The sequence below is a fragment of the Ornithorhynchus anatinus genome, chromosome 12, assembly GCF_004115215.2.
Source record: "Ornithorhynchus anatinus isolate Pmale09 chromosome 12, mOrnAna1.pri.v4, whole genome shotgun sequence".
In the NCBI taxonomy this organism is placed as follows: Eukaryota; Metazoa; Chordata; class Mammalia; order Monotremata; family Ornithorhynchidae; genus Ornithorhynchus; species Ornithorhynchus anatinus.
The window spans coordinates 10,841,706-10,859,960 of record NC_041739.1 but is presented as its reverse complement, the minus strand read 5'-3'; the positions used below and the strand labels follow the sequence as shown (position 1 = coordinate 10,859,960).

The 18,255-nt window shown below is 43.2% G+C and overlaps 1 protein-coding gene across 4 annotated transcripts in view; it reads left to right on the top strand.

Annotated features, from left to right (window-relative positions):
- PALLD (palladin, cytoskeletal associated protein) overlaps nt 1-18,255 on the top strand; it is a 420,168-nt gene that overhangs the window by 110,337 nt on the left and 291,576 nt on the right. Inside the window, exon 1 of one of the 4 annotated variants that reach the window (XM_029076744.2) lies at nt 11,143-11,268. The exons of the other annotated variants lie outside the window; for them this stretch is intronic. The gene's annotated coding sequence lies outside the window, so the exon portion shown is untranslated. Of the gene's footprint in view, nt 1-11,142; nt 11,269-18,255 lie in introns of those variants that run through there. 4 annotated transcript variants of the gene reach the window in all.

Sequence of the window (18,255 nt, the reverse complement as noted above, 5' to 3'; positions counted from 1 at the left end):
AGGGCTGGCCCCACCTGTTGTCTAATGAGAAGGCTCTCGGAAACAACTGGGTTTTGCCTGGAAAGTCTCGAGTAGGGTCATTCTATATTTCTTGCTCTATATTTCCACAGTTCTCACAAGCTTCAGGGGAAAAAAAAGTAAAACATCTAAGTGCAGATACCATGGATCAGTTGACCCCGCAGATATTTGTGAGGCAGACAAATGAGGGACAAGCCTGCTTTATGTTTGTTTTTATGTGAATCTACTGATATTAATTTGCAAAGCCCTAGTATCATGTCTTTCTCACTGATGACTCATTGCCCATGTTCCTCCCTCCGGCTTAGATCTCTCTCCCCTTTCATGTCTAACAGACCACCACTCTGCCCTCCTTCAAAAATTCTCCTAAAATCATGTCATCTTCAAGAGTCCTTCCCTAACTAAGCCTTCTCTTCCCCTACTTGAACTCCCTTCTGCATTGCTTATGTACTTGGGTCTGTACATCTTAAGCACTTTGAATTTTACCCCATCCCTGCAGCACTAATGCATGTATCCATCTGTAATTTATTTTAATGTCTATCTCCCTCTCTAGTCTGTAAGCTCTCTGTGGACAGAGATCATATCTACCTACTCTAATTTATCGTACTGTCCCAGAGGCTTAGTACAGTGTTCTGCACATGAGTGCTGAATAAATATCAGTGATTGCTTGAAAAGTAACATAAACCAGAAAGTCTTGAGATGTAGCCTACTTCATTCTCAATCCCATTCTGTGGTCTATGGAAAAGAACAAGGGACTGGAAAACAGTGGACCTAGTTTCTAATACCAGTTATGCCACCTGTCTGCTTTGTGAACTTAGGAAAGTCTCTTACCTTCTCTGTGCCTCAGTTTCCTCATCTGTAATATGCAGATTAATTCCTGTTTTCCCTCCCCCTTAAACTGTAATTCTCCTGTGGGACAGACATTATGTCCCATCTGCTTATCTCGTACCTACCCGAATGCTCAGTACAGTAGATGGCACGTGGTGTGTATTTCACAAATGTCACTCTGATGATTATTATTACATATGTCGTACACATATATGAGATCTTTACTAAGATGCCCTATATCTCTCACTTGACCCCACTGCCTTCCTCCTGTGACCCTTATCAACTGGATTAGCATCAGTCAGTGGTACTTACGGAGTACTTACGGAGTACAAAGCACTGTACTAAAAGTTTGGGAGAGTACAACTCAACAGAGTTGGTAGTTCCATTCTCTGCCCACAGTAAGCTTACAGTCTAGAGGGGGTGAACAAGTCTCCAATCTTCTCTTTGGGACTCAGACCTTGAGCATCCCATCTCCCCAGACGAGATCCTATACTTTCCTCTAGAGTGAATCTCCTTTTGAAGAATTAACCTACAGCAATAGCCTATTCATTGAACGCTCGCTGTGTGTATGAATGCTCGCTGTGTGTAGAACACCATACTAAGCCCTTGGTAGAGTACAATATAACCGAGTTGGAAGACACGTTCCGACCCACAATGAGTTTATATCCAGAGGAAGAGACAGACATGGTTGTAAATCAATAGATTATGGATACATACATAAGTGCTGTGGGGCTGAGGGAGGAGTGAATAGAGGGGGAAATCCAAGTGTGAGGCCCAACCTTCCCATGGTTGAGATAAACCTTGAGGGCACCTACATTGCCCTCTTCTTCCCTTCCTTAGCAAAGCAGAAGCTTAGCAAAGCTGTGTTTACGTCACTTCAACTGAAACTGTCTGAACTCGGGCTGATTCTGTTATAATAATGACGAAAATCGTGACATTTGTTAAGGGCTTACTGTGTGCCAGGCACTGTACTAAGCACTGGGCTGGATACGAGCAAATCGAGCTAGACACACACCCTGACCCACGGGGTCTCATAGTCTTAATCCCCATTTTACAGATGAGGCAACAGAGAAGTGAAGCAACTTGCTCAAGGTCTCACAGCAGACAAGTGGCAGAGCCGGGATTAGAAACCAGGCCCTTCTGACTCCCAGGTCCCTGCTCTATCCACTGGGCCACACTGCTTCTCTGCTAGGAGGAGGATAGTCCTTGCAGGCCCCAGGTTATGGGGCAAGAGTATTTTCAACTCCCCGTCAACCTCACAAAGGTAGCACAGTAGACCTCCTGGGGTTGCAGCGGGTCACTGCAGCTGACACAGGGGGATAGTTAATGAACAGGGGTGATGGGCCGGATTAGAACACCTTGTGACGATGTTGGGAGTGGGAACCAAAGGCAGAAACGTGGGACACCTGGAGAAGCAGAGCATGGCGTACGGGGCCTGGAGGACAGTGTGAAGTGCCGGGGTGATGTAGAAGCCAAAGGAGTCGGGCTGACAGAAGTGTAGCTCAGTTCACAGTTTGTGAGATTTATGCGAACAGGCCCTCAACCCCTCTTTTCATTTTATTCCTCCACTCCTGAGAGGCTGAAAATCCTTTATCTAGAGGGGTCAAAACTGTGAGAATCTTTGAAAACCTGAACCTTGATGAAGGAAGGACTGCAAGACCGTCTCTGCCTCGTTCCTGCTCTGAGCTGGTTATCCAAGTTCTCGCCAGCTTGGTTCTGGAGCCACTCGAATTATACAGCCACCATGGATATCCTCCATTTTTCCTTCCTGACTCAGATACATATGTTAACCGGTTACCCTATTTCCCTCCCCGTCCCAAGTTTGGCAGTGGATTAGTAAGCATGGTAAATGTTTCTAAGCCAGTTTGTTTCTGTGTGTCTGTCCCCTCGTGGCTTTCTGGAGACCAGTCAAAGAAACCGTTGACAAGTGGTGAAAGATATTTTTACTCTAGTGATTATTTTGCCATTGGCCAAACTTTTCTTGAAGGCACCTCCAGGGTCAGTTGTTTGGTAAGGCTGCAGATGAGCTGTCTAGGCTGTGAAATTCTCAGTGACATTTGACTCACCTTTGGTTCTCAGAAGCTTATCCTCCTGAATTTATGTTGGAATGAAGAGCTGTGTAAATCTACCATGAAATCTCTGTGCAGGCAAAGCTGGTGATTCTTCAAGACCATGAGCACATGCTTCATCTGTTTGACTTATATGGGCACCCGCGGGTCTTTATATGGGCCAAAAAAGAGGAAGCCAAGCTTTCATTGTAAACAGATGGGGTTGCTAGCAAAGTAACAAAACTCTTCCAGTTGCTTTCCAGCACTGGAGCCTTGAGGAGGATTCTGTTTTTAAACAAAACAATTATTCTCCCCTCCCCTCCCTTCCCCAGAAGACAGACAGACACACACACACACACACACACACAAACCACACCAGATCCTGCATTCCTTCAGTGTTCTGGGACACTATAAATAAGATGTGAACAAACTCAACTCCAGTTGAGAAGGGGACTTTTTCTTCACATGACCACAATATCAGCATTTGTCCGACATTTCGGAATTTTACCAGGTGGTTAAGAATTTTCTGAATGCCGGACAGTGCCTCGTCAGAGTGCTTCGGATGCTGAATTTGAGGACAATCTGAAACTAGAATGTATCAGTGAGAAATGTTGCCCTGACCTTTCTGGAAGTGAAAGATTGTAGGCCAGGTGAAATTTCTCTCACTTTCATTTTCACCTTGGGTTTCTCCAACTCTCTGGAAAACCAGAAATGATTCCAGTATTCAGAAGCCCAGTGGGCCCAGCTGTCATCTTCATGCCCATGGCCTGATTCGGATATTTGCACTTTTGTTCCGAAGCTAGTCCTTCCTACCGTTCCTCCAGGAATTGGAGGAACTGGAACCGGGAGACCACTGTCCATAGGCAGAAGAAAAACAAATTGGTTAAGCAAAGACTGTAGAAATCTGTAAAGGGAAATAGTATCTGTAGGTTTCAAAGGCATGGGAATGCAGTTATATTAAAGAACATAAGTCCACTTGAGACTCCTGACCCCAAATGGGAGGGTGTGACGCAGAGCTGGAAGAGAGGAGGAAGAGGGTTTGTCACATTCTGGGGAAGGTGGACCCCTCCTTAGCAGAGCTTTGGCTGAGGCCAGAAGGAAGGTGACGGAGCTGGGAAGAAGGTGGGGATCACTGAAATGGAGGCTGGGCCACAGACTTGGTTTTGGCCTCGGTGAGTGGAATTTACTGCCACAACTCCATAAGTCCAAAATACCAACGGTGAAGTACATGTCAGGGTGGCAGAAAGGGATGGAACTAGTATTAATATTTCTTAACTTACTGTGTGCAGAGCAATCTAATGAGTGCTGGGAAAGAATACCCAGATGGAAATTAAAGACGGTTCCTCTCCCTTGTCGGGGGCTCGCCATCTAAGAGTGAGTCATTTTTAGAGGTTACAACTTAAGGACCTCTTGATCTTTTTAGGTCCCTATGAGCCCGTTATTGGGCAGGGATTGTCTCTATCTGTTGCCGAATTGTACGTTCCAAGTGCTTAGTACAGTGATCTGCACATAGTAAGCGCTCAATAAATTCTATTGAATGAATGAATTTAAACCACAGGTTCTTTGGTGAAGCGGGAACTCCCTCTTGCAGCAAGATTAGATTGTAAGCGTTTAGAAAGCAGGTGCAGTGTTGCTACTTTTATTGCCAAGCACCAGTATAGTGCTCTGCCCACAGCAGGGGATCAGTTAATATTGTTGACAAAAGGAGGTGAATGAGGAGGAATATGGAGATGGGAAAAACTGGACAGGAACATGGATGGGGAAGATTTTGGAACCAGATGGGATGGTTCATAGACAAGAATATAGAGCAAAGATGCAGAAAATAAGGTTTAATTTCTCATAACCACCCTATCTCAAATTTCTAGAAATTGAGTATAACCAAGAGTAATAATGATAACTGTGTACTGTCACAGGTAGAAACTGAATATAAGCCAAATCTCCCTGCACTAGAATCCCACCCCGGTGGCAAAACAGACTGCTCTAGCTCGGAGTGGCTAAAGCCTTCTCGTTCCCCAGATTCACTGATCTTCCTACTTCTCACCACCCCATGAAGTTCTTGACCCTCTGTGCTCTCAAATCTTTCCCAGACAGCATTCATTCATTCATTCATTCATTCATTCATTCATTCATTCGTATTTATTGAGTGCTTAATGTGCACGTCTTCAGATTCAGGCATTTGTCAGTAGTTAGTGCATGCCTTCTGTGTGCAGATCATTATACTTGAAAGAGTATAATAGGGTTAATAGAAGAGATCCCTGCCCACAAAGAGCCTATAGGCTAGCGGGGTAGACAGACTAAAATAAATTACAAATAGGGGAGCCCACAGACAGACCCGCAGTCCTCCAGGGACTAGCGACGCGAGCATTTGCTGCTCTTGCCAGAGATTCCAGATTTCAGTTACAGATAAAAACCGGGCAGGTGCAGATCCCAGGGAGGTAAGGGAAATGTATCAGAGTTGGAATCCGGTTACCTGTGAAATTGCAACGAAGAGTCACCCTCAGCTGTCATCTCCTTGACTGGGCAGAGAAAAGAGGTAAAAGGCGCCCAATGCCATTGTTACAATTTGAGTGTTGAGATGCTAGAATTCTTCTTTTAAAATCCAAGATTATCTGGTTGGGCTTTTGGGTGTGTTTTTTTTTTCTTCAAATAGAGGGCTCAGCCTCTGAAAAGAGGGAGAATAGAAAACCTTCTCAAATTTCCTTTGGCATTTCTCACCACCCGCCTGTTGTCTTAACTCTACCAAATTTGTCATCTCCCTCCCCTTCCCTGTCTCAGCTGCCAAGAAAGTAACCAGTTCACAGACTGATAAAAGCTATTTCAGATTGAGTATATTTACAGTGCTATCTCTGAAAATGTTTACCTCCCTTTGGGGTATTAGATGTCGAACAAGAGATTTTGATTGTTACACTTTTGATCCTGTGATTCCACTGTGCAAGATTAGGAGAGAGTGCCTCTAAACATTCTTTGATCCTTTTGCTTGATTTGCCTTTGATTAAAAAAAAATGGTTGGCAAGGGTGACTGACAATTTTGCTTTGATCTCCTGGGCACTCTCTATGAATATTCAAGTGGGTAGGTAAATTAAATTACTAAGCACTTCTCCACTCCCAAATGCTTTGTGTGCTCCGTCTAGTCAAGTGGCTAGATGCTTGAAGATGAATGCTATGTAAGGAACAGGCCAAGAAGAATAACTTTGGGATGAGAGATTACCCGGGAAAATTCCCCCTTCATCCTCCAGTTGCTATTCTAATGCATGAACACGTGTGTTTTAGGAGGTTCTTTTTTCCAGTGAAACAAAGATTCAGATTATCCACTGACATGGTTTAAACAGGACGAGGGAAATTAAATTTCTAAGACTTTAGTCTAAGGAGAGGGCAGGGGTTCAAACAGGGATTGGAATCCAGATTTTTAAATCCTAATCCAGTGCTCTGTCTGCTACATTTGTGACTTGCAAATATCACTCTCTCATCTTTTCTCTCTCTCTCTACTTCTCTCTTTCTACTTCTTTTTCTCTCTGCTGTTCCCTCCCACTCTTTCTCTCTCCTTCCCTCTCTCTTGGCTTCTCTCTTTCTTCCCCCTCCCCTTTCTCTGGATAAAATTCTGGATAATTTGCTCTTATCCCTGTTCCCTCTTCACCTCTCTCCCCTCTTTGTATGTTTCTCTCTCTTCTGGGATAATACTCCATGTGTTTGTGTCCCTTTCTGTGTTTCTCTGTCTCTGTGAAAGAAACGTGCTTGTAGTAGATGGGTTGAGATATGCCAAGATAGAATCCAGGCCATGGAATATAAATGCTGTAATGATTAGATGAATTATTCAATTTCTACCTTAATCTGTTTTGCCACACTTAATGAAGGGCAACTGTCTAAATTAATGAGTGTTCTATTTCTGACACTTAACAGAATGCAAGGTACATGGATGAGGTCAGAAAGTACCCTTCCTCAACTTTAAAGGAGAAATGTTTCCAATTCCACAGCACTGCCAAGGTATAATTTGATCAAATTGCTTGCTGATTGTAAGGATTAGAAAGAGAGCCCTTCACATTAAGCAAGTTTTAAAAACACACCCAACCAAAGGAGGGGAAGTTGACTTGTATAGAGTTAACTTCTGCTTAGCTTTGCCTCAAAGAACTGAAAAAGAAAGATGTTTAGGTAACAAACTTGTGCCAGTGTTGTGCCATTCATGAAGTTCAGCATAAACAAATTTTTATATCAGCAACCCGGGACATTTCAAGTGAGCCTCACTGTTTCGTACTTGTATTGGGTTGCATTGCTTAACGTATTCCCCCACACCTATCGTTTAAAAATATCCTACCTACTATAATAGCTTTAAATTCGCTGTTCCCATTCTCCTGGATTCCTCTGTAGCCCAGCCCAGTGGGGAAGATGCTGACCTGGCCAAGAAAGCTCTGCTTTGGGGAGCCTAAGAAGTTGGCAGGCTGATGCTACTTTTTATGGGGTCAGGAGTAGAGCCAAAGGGTTCAGGATTTTCCCAGGGCTGGTGACCATTCTGGAGGACTCAGTCAAACATCTCCAGGAGGTCTTCCCTGATTAATCTCTCATCTCCCCACCTTAAATCCCCCTAACTCTAACTTCAGCACTTCCCAGTCACCTAAGCACTTGGGGTACTTGATCCCTCACTCAATTACTCTCTTCCCCTTCAAAGTGTTAATGAAGGCGCATCTGCTTCAAGAGACCTTCCCCTACTAAGCCCTCCTTTCCTCTTTTCCAACTCCCTTCTGTGTCACCCTGACTTGCTCTCTTTATTCAAAGAGTTTAATACAGTGCTTGACACATAGTAGGTGCTTAGCAAATACAACAGTAGTAGCAGTAATATTTAGTGAACACCTAGTGAGTGCAGAGCATTAGACTAAGCTGTTGGAAGCATTATGATCGAGAAAGTAGCTTGTGCCCTGCCATTGAGTAGTGTACAGACTATGGGGGAACTGACAGATCCAAGTCACTCACAAATACTACCGCGATTAATAGCAAGAGTTGAAGTCATCGGGACAAAGAAGGAGGAGGCAGGGGGTTCAGGAAAGTTGCCCAAGTATGAGGTCGATTGCCAAACTGATGGCAGCACACCTCTTGCTTTCATTCATTCATTCATTCAATAGTATTTATTAAGCATTTACTATGTGCAGAGCACTGTACTAAGCGCTTGGAATGGACAATTCGACAACAGATAGAGACAATCCCTGCCCAATGATGGGCTCACAGTCTAAACGGGGGAGGCAGACAGAGCGAAACAGAATGAGACAAAAACAAGACATCATCAAGATTAATAGAATCAAGGAGATATACACCTCATTGTCAAAGTAAATAGGGTAATAAATAATATATACAAATGAGAGCAGTGCTAAGGGAGGGGGAAGGGGGAAAGACCAGAGGGTGGGGGGGAGGGATCGCCTAAAGCCAATCCTTTAGAAGATCTCGGGGGGGTTAAAAATCTGCCCTGAAATGTCCTTCTGAAAGTTTAAGCTTCTTGTGGTTAGGGATTGTATCTTCTCCCGCTAAGGTACTCTCCCAAGTGTTTAGTAGAGGGCTCTGCATTCAGTAGTCTCTCAATAAATATTAGGGATCAAGCATTTTTAAAATTCTACAGCTTCATAATTGCAGGGTGTCACAACTACCGTAACTGAGAGCCCTATGATCAGAGTGGCAGAAGTGTTCAGCATCACAATCATTTCCAGGGGCTCTCATTCACTGAGTTCCCCATATCCCAAACACAAAAAAAGTCTGAATGGCTGAGCCCCATAGCCTCACTGCCAAAGCCAAACATTAGCCAAAGCCCTAAAGCCAAACATTATTGCTACTAGTAAATACCTTTATGGGCCAGATCTGATCCATCCAGCCTAGGATTCTGTATCTGACTGTGATTTCAGGATGCTTAGGGGGTTAATGTGATTGATGGTTGTCCTCTTTGACATCCATCCTAATGTCTAGAGATGAACCATCTAATGCCCCAACTTGTCCTCCCTGCCTCTTAAAATTCCCTCTTATAACCATTATTCTGATCTGTTTGAACTTTAGGTGTGGCAGCTACTTCCTTTTCACATGAATCTGACAAATTCCTGCAAAGAAAAGAGTCACCTCTATGTGTATATGTCCCCTTTAAGGAGACAGAAATATTTGTGAAATTCTACATCTAATGTCAAAGGGGGAAGGGTACCCAATGTAGAGAAAAACTAGTGCAAATCCACCTAATTTATTAACATGAATTCACAAGGAAAGATAGATCCAATAAGGAAAAGAAGGTTGATTTTTTTTATGACATCACTTCCTTGGGATAATAAAAATGAATTTAAGATGCAAACTGTAAACATTTTATTTAAATTTGGAAAATCTCCCCTATGATATCTATACAAAATAAGATCCCCTTCATATGACTCTACTCCTGGAACACTTATTGATTTGATTTCTGATTGCCTTCAAGAATCTGTCAATCCTTTGACACCGATGTACTCTGTTAAAATTAATAACTCCATAGGTCCCTTCTGACTAATTCCCAGAAACAGACCTCGATTCCTGTTTCTCAGGCTGGCCAACAACAGATTGTTCTTAGAAGAGACATCCCTCCACGTCTCTCCAAAACTGGAGCTTGAATTATCTTTTGTGGTTCACATTAAAAAATTCTAAATAAATATCTCCCACTGTTCTGAAAACCACATCACGAAGCCTATAAGTTTTTTTCAGAACTATCTCTGTGATATGAAGAATGAAACTTGAAATAGTTGGTTACTGTTTATTGGATAAATATTTTGCAAGAGAGTAGAGCTGTGCACAGAAATCCTGACACTCTCAAAGCTGCAGTCTCATTGGCAGCAGTATGTCACCTTTGAGACTTAGGACAATGCTACTATTTGCAAACACAAGGGTCTTCATTAAGATATTTGATTAGTTCTGCTGTTCCACAGTGCTCATTGCAGGACTTTGATCTGTAGCCTTGTGAGCCCCTCAGGGGCAGGGAGCATGTCTAATAACTCTGTTGAACCGTACTCTTCCGAGTGCTCAGTTCAGTACTGAGAAGCAGCGTGGCTCAATGGAAGGAGCCCAGGCTTGGGAATCAGAGGTCATGGGTTCGAACCCCGGCTCTGCCACTTGTCAGCTGTGTGACTGTGGGCAAATCACTTCACTTCTCGGTGCCTCAGTTCCCTCATCTGTAAAATGAAGATGAAGACTGTGAGCCTCACGTGGGACAACTGATTACCCTGTATCTCCCCCAGCGCTTAGAACAGTGCTCTGCACATATTAAGTGCTAACAAATATCAATGTTATTATTATTACTTGGAACAGAGTAAGCACTCAATAAATAGCACTGATTGAATACTGAGTCTCTGTGACGTAATGCTGAAAGAAGATTCCAGGGAGCTCCAAGACATGTCCACATGTTGATCTCTCAATAAACTGCAAATATTGGTCTGTTCACGAGATGTTAGTGGAAAGACTTTGAATTAATGGCAGACACGTTCAACATAAATACAACAAAGTCCAGATTTATTCCTGGGACTTGCTTTCCTGGGGGGTTCACTTGTTACAGTAGTAATTAATTTATAGCTTTACATTTCAGAGTAAACTCATTTTCATCTATGGGGTAGAATAATTCACAAGGAACAGTACAGCTATAGAATAGGATGGCAAATGACTCGGGCGAGTGTGGAAAAAGCATTCCTCAGGTTGATAAAGGCTGAGATTTATTTTCCTTTGTAAGGAACGGCAATTGACTACTAGTTAACACCTGGATTTTTCCCCCAAGTGTCTTCGTAGATTCAGGGCTCTTGAGAAGCCGTTTAAAACTACAGCTGAACAAGCTAGAGGTTTTAGAAAGTGTTGGTGGAATTTGCTCTCTACCTTTCTTGGTGAGAGATCGAAATCTCTGGACAAAGATAAAGCTCCTTTCATGCGATAAGACAAAGAGTGAGGGGAGATGTATCACCCTCCTTATTTCCTCAGTGTTATTTTTGGACATTAGTAGCATTCCTCCCCAAGACACACCCTTCCCCCTCTCCCCCCCCCAAAAGCCCCTCTCACACATGCACACATATACACGAGCACACATGTGCGAGCACACAGCCCCTCTCGCAGACTGCACTCGAAACTGAAGCCAGAGCATAATTGGGTTAAATCCAGGAGACTTGCACTCTGCTTCCTCATTGCCTGGCGGCTTCGCTCTTTGGGATCAGTCAGAACTTGGGAGAAGGCTTCACTCCTGCTTGTGAGTGGTCGAGGTTTTTTGGCAGCTTGGGTCGCCTGTTCCTTTCCTCCGTTCTATTCTGCAACTTAGAGTGGTGAAGCTGTGGTCTGGGACTAGAGAAAGGACTAAGCGATCCAGAGGCTCAGCCGCTCTGAGGGGTCGGAGAGGAGGACCAGACCCTCAAACCCGGTAAGCGACAACATTAAACGTCTGCAAAACGGTGCAGAGGAAGAATGAGTTACATTGCAGGGGCATGCAGGCTTTTCACTTGAAAGAATCAGTTTTGTGAGTTTTCTTCTTGAGAGATCGGACTACTGCTTTCTAGGGTGGATTTGCTGGAGCTCTTTGCAGGGGTGATACCTGTATGGTGGGTGTTTTAGGGGTTCTTTGTAAATCTGTTTCAGTGTCTACGTTGGGGGAGAATCTGCTAGAGGGGCAGGCTACTGACAGCAGAGAGGCGGCTATTTTAATTCTGACTTGAACGGGATTCCTGCAGCGGGAATTAGGTCTTGTCAAGCTGAGGATCATTGCAGTTGTTCCTGGGAGGAATGTGGTGTTTTTTGCACCTGGGAAACTTAAGGAATGTGAAAGCTGTTTCCCCATGGGTTTCACTTCATTCACACCCGTTTGTTTAAGAAACCAAATGCTGGTGTGTTTTACTATTTTTTTTCTTTTTCCCTCTCAAGCCCTCTAGAGTGTGTTTATGCTCCATGTTTCTAGCTTTCAGCTGGCTCTTCTCCACTCCTCCGGGAACAAGTGGCACATTCAGAGGAGAGGAGAATTTTCCCAGTGACTTCTCTGAAGAAGGAAAGTGAATCCTTTATCCTTCTAGGAAACTGTTGATGCACCCCTAAATCTGCTAACCCACAAGACCCAGTGTTTTATTTAGAGGTGGATTGCCCTCTCTCTAGGTTGTCTTCATAACCCACTGCATCGCACTCTAAGATGTTGATGAAGTCGAATGAATTACTCATATATAACTGTCAAGCCACAGGGGGGTGGGGGGTCGGGGTGGGCAAGGGACTAACCTCTGAGGCGCATGAGGTAAATCTGATTATTTGCATATTACTGAACTCTAGTTCACGTTTTTAGAATTATTAGGAATAATGACAGCATTCGTAAAGCTCTTACTCTGTGTCAACCACTGTTCTATGCACTGGGGTAGATATAATTCATCACATTGGACACTGTCTCTCTCCCGCATCGGGGTCCTGGTTTAAGAGAATCTGTGACAAAGATGTACAATATTATTTTCAACCCTTCCAGGTGGTTTGCTGTGAGATGCTCATTTGCTTCTGATCTCTTACCAGCCATGTAGTGGCACTGGACGGAAATCTAGACAAGTGGAGAATGTTTCACTGATGCCTAATTTAGAGGTATAAAAAAGTCCCCAGTCTTCATTTTGATTCAATAATAATGAAACATTTTCGTCCTTAACACCTACTGAAGGTTGCAGGCATATCTTGGAATCCTGGACTAGATGAGCTTTTTTCTTTTTTTTTTTTTTTCTGACTCTGAATCCTGATTCTTTTCTTCATGGTTTGAAAGAATAGTATTATTTCTTTACTATTTAGTAGAGGAGGTGAGTGCCAGACAAGTTCCTGGCCCACTCTGACGCTCAGGCTTCTTTGCTCCGGAAATGGTTAGCTTCCATTCTTGGCTGTGTGCGAACAGGTGTGTTTTATCTCCACTTGAAAAGGACTGATCTACCAAACCCACGATTGTTTTGGCTATTAATGATGCTCCCTTCATTTAGTTGGAATCCTAGACTAGAATTAGCTACAAAGATAGCTTTTCAGAGCTAGGTTTGGAAAACTACCCAGGACTGCTAGGCTAGCTACATCCTGTATCATGGCAAATTTCATGGGGTACCTTTCAGGTGTATAATTTAGTGAGTCTATGAAGAAATGTTCAAATGTTGCCTCACAAATACCTGTTTTCATCAAATGGGTGTTGGATGATCTGTTTTAATTATTAACTGATACATCCTGAAGTTGGGTTGTGATACCTGGAGACTAGTTCAATAAATGTAGCCTAGAGTGAAAGTTTTGATTACTTAGGTTTCAATGGTTCTATTTTAAACCATGAGAATTGCCCACGTGAGGCTGCACCCATGTGTTCTGACAGTAGATAACCCACCTGCATTCCTTCCTTAAGGCTTGGGACAAAGCCAAGTGTCTTTTGAAAATTATCTGTGGCTTGAAAATTTGATTTCACGCACGCTTCAAGTGGACCATACTTCCCCTGGTTCCGTAATTTTTAAGGGAGGTTACGGTTACGGCCCACTTAGAAATCTTTTCAAGGCCTATCGAATGACTTTCAGTTGAGCCCAAACAAATGAAGGCCCACTAAAAGTAGGTAGGGGCACTCAAATGCCATTTGACCTGGCTTTCCCATTTAGAGGCGGATTTCCACTAAACGGCCTGCCCCAAATATGGTCTGGGTTGACGGATACAATAGGTTTCTGTGAATGCAATTAAACGTGTTTCTGCCAGCTGCCTGTGGTATCTGTGTACGTTTTAGTAAGAAAAGCCGTTCTTTGGCTTTATCTGCCCACTGTGGTTTGTGGCGCGTTGTGTTATTCCGCAGTCCTTGCAGTTTTTTCCTGAATGGTTGAGCTATGATGTCATGTGCTATCTCAAACGCTCAACCTTTTAGGGCTTTTGCCGGGGACGATGTGCCAGTGCTGGGAAAGTGGAGACCGACTGCCTTAGTGTCCACTGGGTTGAGACTCCCCGTCTGCCTGGGTGCATTCCACCGCCTGAAGACCAAAGCCACCAAATGGTTTGCGGTCAGAGTGATTTGGGGCTGGTTAGAGATGATTTAAAAGGAAGGTTATGGGCACACTGCAGTGTACGGTAAAGAAAATACATTTTACTGCTTTATTGAGACCACATGGCTCCAACATGCACTTTTTTTTAAACATGGAAATTGTTGGCTGGACTAACTCAAATGACTTCTTTACTTTTTTCTTTTCTTTTTTCTTTTTATTGCCTAGAGCAGAGAGCCGTGCTCACAGCAGTAACAGTCAGGTCAAGCTTAAAATAAATAAATAGCCTGCAAGGCTCTTAGTAATTGGGAAGACCAAGGATGAAGGGTGTGCAGTGCTCTGCACAGTGTAAGTGTTCAACAGAGACTATTGATTTTCCTTTGACATTTTTGCATAGAGATTAGTTCTCGCTGCAGGAGACAAATGCTCTCCCAAGTGCTTGCCTGGGGAGAAGATTTCAGTCAAGTGTTAAGGAGAGAAGCCTCTTGTCATGGAATAATAACTCATGGGGAAGGAGGGTGCAAGTGAGGCAGGGAAGGGAAAATGGAATGTCAACCACTGTGTTGGGTATTTTTCCTTTTTTTATAGTATTTGTTAATGCTTATTATGTGTCAAACACTGCCTTAAACATTGGGGTAAATGCAAATTAGACAGGCAAAACATAGTCCCTGTCCCACCTGGGCCTCAGAGATAAGTGGAATTGTTGCTGGAGTTCAGGCAAGAAAGACAGGAGGGGTAATCCCTGATGAGCCCAGAATAAAATATCCATTGGTCACTCTAGTAGCGTGTTGATCAAGAGCAGCAGCATGGCCTAGCGGAAAGAGCTCGGTCCTGAGAGTCAGAGGACCTGCATTCTAATCCCGGCTCTGCCATTTGTCTCCTCTGTGACCTTAGGCAAGTCACTTCACATCTCTGTGCCTCAGTAACCTCACTTAAAAAATGGGGATTAAAATTATGAACCCTCTGTGGGACGGGAATTGTGTAGAACCTGCTTATCATACCTACCCCAGCATTTCGTACAAGGCCTGGCACATAATGAGTACTTAACAGATGCCATAAAAAAATCAGCCCACCAGTAATATTTGTAGAGCACCTAATGAATAGGAACTTGAGAGAATACAACAAAAGCAACTCAAACTCAATCACTAGCCTTCACTGAGCACCTACTGCATACCGAGCACTGTATTAGCACTTGGGAGGGATACAATGGAATTAATAGTCATAATCCCTGCCATCAAGTAGTTTACAATCTGGGCCAAGAGACAGGCAGGTTGGTCTTGTAAATTGCAACAAGGAGGAAATAGAAAGTGCTGGGTGGAATTGGGGGTGCCAAACTGCTGATGTGAGAGTTGGGGGAAACCCAGGAAATTTAGAAATTAATGAGCGAAAACGTTCTGGAAGAGAGATGATTTCAGAAGGACTTTAAGGGTGGGAAGAGCTGTGGACAGTTTGATATGGAGGGAGAGGGAGATTCTAGGGTGAGGGAGGGTGGGCTTATGCAAGAGACCAGCAGCAGGAGAGACAAAAATGAGACACACTAAGTAGTTAGCTTGAGAAGAAAGAAGTGACGACTGGAGAATAATAATAGTAGTAATGATAACATTAAAGTGTTCACTATATGCCAAGCACTGTACTAAACACTTGGCTAGGTGCAGTATATGCAGATCATCCCATACGGGGCTCACAATCTAAGTGATCGGATATAACACGGATTCTTTAGCCTTGGGGAGCTTCAATTTACCTATGCAACCTCGTTCCCTTTAGACTGCAAGCCCCATGTGGGACCTGATTATCTTGTATGTTTCCCAGTGTTAAATGTAATGCTTGGCACTTAGCACTTAAATAACACAACTCTTATTATTGCTATTACTGCTGAAGTAGACAGTCTAAGTAATGGAGAAAGACTAGGGGTATAACAGAGAGTAATATAGCTCTTTCAGGATGAAGTAGCTGAAGCAAAAATATGCAAATAAATTCTGAGGATAGGACTAAAATGGCTGCTTGGTTTACACATCAGAATGTTGTGAATTAATTGGCGGTGCCACCAAGAAAATGAGTACATTCAGAGTTTGAAAATTCATCCTAATGTTAAGACCTGGGGATCTTGGTGATACTTCTTGGCAGCATTCAATTCTCACTGCTTCAGTTCTTTGTCCCTTACGAATCTATGTCTTGGGCCTCTTCTATAGAGACTCCACACAAATTGCCATAGTAAAGCCTTTTCTTTTTGCAAGATTCCTTTATCCTTTCTGTAGCGTTCCGCCTGCCCCCCAGCAAACAGAAAATATTAACTACTTATAATAGTTTCCTCTTTGGTGCTCTAACTATTCTACCCTCATCTCTACAAAATATATCTTGGGTAATAATAATAACAATGGTATTTAAGTGCTTCCTATGTGCCAGGCACTGTACTAAGCACTGGGGCAGATACAAGCAAATTGGGTTTGGGACAGAGATGCAATTTGTCCCACGTGGGGCTCACATTCTCAATCCCCATTTTACAGATGAGGTAACTGAGGCACAGAGAAGTGAAGTGACTTGCCCAAGGTCACAGAGCAGACAAGTGGTGGAGCCGGGATTAGAACCCATGACCTTCTGACTCTCAGGCCCATGCTCTATCCACTACATTATGCTGCTTCTCTGAGTAAATATGGAGCAAGATCACCAAATACACAAGTGTGTGATTTTTTTAAAAAATATACTGCATGACTAATCCTGGCTTACCACCCAGAGTACTAAAGGTGTTTATTGAGCACCTTTTCAGTACAGCGCACCGTACTAAGTACTTTGAGGAACTATGGCCTAGTGGAAAGAGCACTGGGTTCTAATCCTGACTCAGCCCCTTACCTGCTGTGTGACCTTGGGCAAGTTGCTTCACTTCTCTGTGCCTCAGTTTCCTCAACTGTAAAATGGGAGTTCAGTACCTCTCCTCCCTCCTACTTAGATTGTGAACCCTATGTGCCAAGCACTGTATTAAGCACTAGGGCATCTTATATCTTCCACGGTGCTTAGTATAGTGCGTGGCACATAGTAAGTGCTTAACCAATAATATTGTCATTATTATCATTATTGTCATTATCTGACTGAGATCCATGTGAAATCCAGAAAGCTTCTCCCTAGTGCAGTTGGAAAGCAAAGACCAATGTTACAAGTCATCCGGCTTCTGAGCTGCTCACGTTTAAAATGACTGTCTTTTTCAAAGAACTTAAGTGAAACCTTGTCAAGCATCATGATTCATTCCTAGGACACCATGAGATCATCCTATCACTGTAAAAAAAAAAGAGAGGTATTGAATGTAGAAAACATGAAGTAATCCCCATCCACTATCAAAAACTCTTTCTAGAACGTTTTGTCCTGTTCTGGATTTCAGAACCTAAAGGGTGGGGAAATTTGGAGATGTTTCAGAGGAATGCCACAAAAATGATCAAAGGGGTAGAAAATAAGACCTGAAAGGAAGAGTTAAATGAAGTGGGATTATTAAACCTGGAGGAAAGGAGACTAAGGGGCAATTTACTAATTGCCTCAAGAATATAAAACGTTCTTACACAGAGAATGAGAAGTCTTCATCAAGCCATCTGATTATTTCAGCCTATAGAAGATGATGATCCCACAGTTTCCCTGGCAGTGCTTTCTACCTTTTAAAAGGCCTCCCTATTGGGAAATTCTTCCTTCTACCGAATCTAAATCCCTTATGAAATGGATTAAACCCATTTCCTCATTGATGAAGAAGGGATGGTGGCCAGTCCCTGTGTAACAGACCTGCAGAATTTACCTGACCCTTTCTTCTTCAAGCTGAATAATCTATGGGTCAACCTCCATTTCGAGTAAACCTGTTCTACACTTTCTGTCTACCAAGGAGTAGAACCTTGACGTGCGTACTGAGAACATCGGTGCGATATTTTGCATTTCCTGGACAAGGTATCCCACTTTATGCTTCTTGGAATCAGGCTCCCTTATGAATCACTGAAAATGAATCAATGATTCATTTTCCACTCTGTATTCACTCTGCTCCATGGTTCCCCTGCAGCTTTTTTGTGCAGCAAAATATCGGCTCTCTTGTGTTACTGCATTATTTTGGTTGTCATTTTCCTTTCAGGTACTTGATGTTGATGAACTTGGTTCTGGTTCTGGTCCCCATCACTGTTTTGTTTTTTTTGGTGGGGTGGGGGGGAGTGGGAGGTCCAACACACACAGAGTTAATGAGTACACACATTCCCTGCCCACAGTGAGCTTACAGCCTGGAGGGTTATCCACATTTCCATATCTATCTTTCTATCATGTTCTTCCACCTATCCATCAGTTATTTTGTGTCTGTCATAATATATGATCCCTGTTAGACTGTAAATTCCTCAAGAGCAGAGATCATATCTTCTAATTATATTGTCCTCTCCCCAACATTCAGTACA